Here is a 2,688-nt window from a genome sequence, read left to right as displayed (position 1 = left end):
AATAACGCATTTTTTAAATTATGTAGCAAAATACTACTGTTTTGAATTTGGAATGTCGAGTTCCAAGTAGAATTTGACATTAACAATGTTGACTTCTATACATATTTTGTCACTTAGATTTTTTTGAAAATTTTGCAAAGTCAAGTTCCATTTTAAAATGTGTATAAAATTTAATATTACTAATGTCGAGTTCCAAAAAAATGGTATTTTGTTAGATAGTTTAAAAATGGGTTGTTTGGCTACATTTTCCCCGGTTAACTGTAAAAGATTAAAGATGTGATTTTTTTTTTTTTTTTTTTGGGTGAAAAAAGATGTGATTTTTTGTACATTAGTTTTACCTGTCTACAGAGTACGAGGAAACCGAATGTTTTCCAACTGCTGTTGTATTCTTTGTCAGAAACAAAATCTCTGAAACCCTATGGCTCCCATCACAATCAAGAAACCTGATAAATTTCCTTTGCCAATTGAAGTCAAAATAACCAACGAAACGAACAAAACCCAACTATCAAATGATCACAAAGAAAAAGATTGAGCAACGAAAATTAGATTAGTTTGTTAGCATGTTTTTATGTCCTGGGGTAGGATAGTAATTTTCTTTTTTTGAGAAGGTGGGGTAGGATAGTAATTGTCTTGAGTATTTAATAAAATATAGATTAGTTGGAGTATATTTTAGTTTTGTTAGACCCAATAGTAAATAGTGATTACCACATATTGTTAATATTAGGTGTGGGAAACCAATTACTCAGGAAGTATTGTTAAAAACGGTATTAACTAGGCCTATGGTCCTATCCAAGAACATTGGCCCATTCGAGGAGGCCCAAATAAGGCTATGAGTAGAATAAAGTTGAGAGAGAAGTTGAGGCAATGTGAGATGGGTCCAATAAGTGTCCGAGGACAACAATATCCTCGGCAACATATATCCGAGATGAATCTGAGTACCTTATCATCACGAACTTAATTCAGGACTACGTCACAGCTGAGAGCGGGACATTGGATCAAGGATAAGGATAAAAAGGCAGACGAATATCTTCAAAGGCTACGACCTCCGCATTAATTGTCTCTCAACCAACTCTCTGGCCGCATTAATGTGGAAGTAATGCCTGAACAGTGATCAGGCAGTCTTACAGCTACTAGTTGATGGTTCCAAGAAGTTTTGGATGGGACAGGAAGGAATCCCCCTAATCTAGCATACACGTGTGTGGTAAGGATGACACAAAGATTGCAGTATATAACCTGGAAGAATGCACTGAAAGAGAGATTGGAACCTTGATACAATAGACTTCTTGAAGAAAACGATAGAACAAAAAATAACCTAGTTGGTCCTGAGGACAAATTAGATAATCTTGTCTGTGTCATATCATCCTGAATCGTTAAATTTAATCGTTTTTCTTCTAGGATAAATCTAGTTTTTCAACCCACGCTCTACAAATTTATTGTTTGGGATCGTTAACGTTTGAACCCAATCCGGTTTTGGGATCAATACAATTTCAGTCCCTACATTAGGTATTTTTTAGTGCACCTTATTGTTAATGGTATTATTATTAATGGTATGGATTTAATATTGTGTAATTTATTTGGTTTTTATTTATTTATTTTATTATTTTTTTAAGTTTTAACCTATAGCGTCTACTCTTGATAATAACTCTTTATCACCAGGCCAAGACACCATTCAGTTTTTTATATAAGCGGAGATTGAACTCCAGATCTCTTATACAACCATCAGAGACTTTACCAGTTGAGCTAACTGGAACCCACATAATTTAATTTATTTGGTTAAAGATAGCCTTTAATAAGATTGACTTGCATTTTAAGTACTCATGATGGAAATGTTCCTAACCTCTACTTGTTAAGGTATTAGTTTGGCCCATTAAAACCAATACATCATGATACCTCTCTTTCTCCTCATTTATATAGATTTCATATATTGTATTTGTTAAATATTAGTTATGATATATTCCATGTTGAATATGCTTGAATAAATGCAGAAGAGGGAAGCATAAAATAGGAATACAAGAACATGAGTTACGTAGTTTAGCCTTACAACCTATGTTCACGGAGGAAATCCTTAAAGGTTACATCTTTATTTTATAAGCAGTGGCGGAGCCACGTTGGGGCTGAGGGGGCCCCCCCATTTTGAAAAAAAAAAGAGTAGATATATTGAAATATGAGTTATTCCAACCAATTAAACAATTTTCAAGACTAAATATGCTTTTGCCCCCCCCCCCCACCCCCCAAATTCTGAACAAATATTTAGACATTCACCAATCACCATTATTTCAACAACAACAACAAAAAAAAAAAAAAAAAAAAAAAATTCTAGTTAAAAAATAGTTTTAAGGCTTACTACAGTCAACTTCACAATGTGAGGCCGTGATTTGCCTCTAAAATCTTCATAGGAAGGGTACCTATTTGCACCACCATGCAATTGCAAACACCACCAGGTTCTTCTGGCATAGGTGATTCTATGACATTTTATCTCCCTCTGTCTCTTGTGTCTCTACTCAACTAGTCTACTTTTTAATTTACTCTGTTTCCTCTTTGCTTCTTCTGTTATTTACAATCAAGTGGTGTGTTACACTTGCAGTTTTAATCTAACCATCCAATTAGTTAATATCTCCAATGCTCCACCACGTGTATGATTAAGAGGAAACGTATACAAAAGTAAGTGCACAAGTTTAGAATCCCAAG

This window comes from Quercus lobata, chromosome 6, assembly GCF_001633185.2.
Source record: "Quercus lobata isolate SW786 chromosome 6, ValleyOak3.0 Primary Assembly, whole genome shotgun sequence".
NCBI lineage: Eukaryota > Viridiplantae > Streptophyta > Magnoliopsida > Fagales > Fagaceae > Quercus > Quercus lobata.
The sequence above is the reverse complement of the archived record's forward strand: the minus strand, read 5'-3'. Positions refer to the sequence as shown.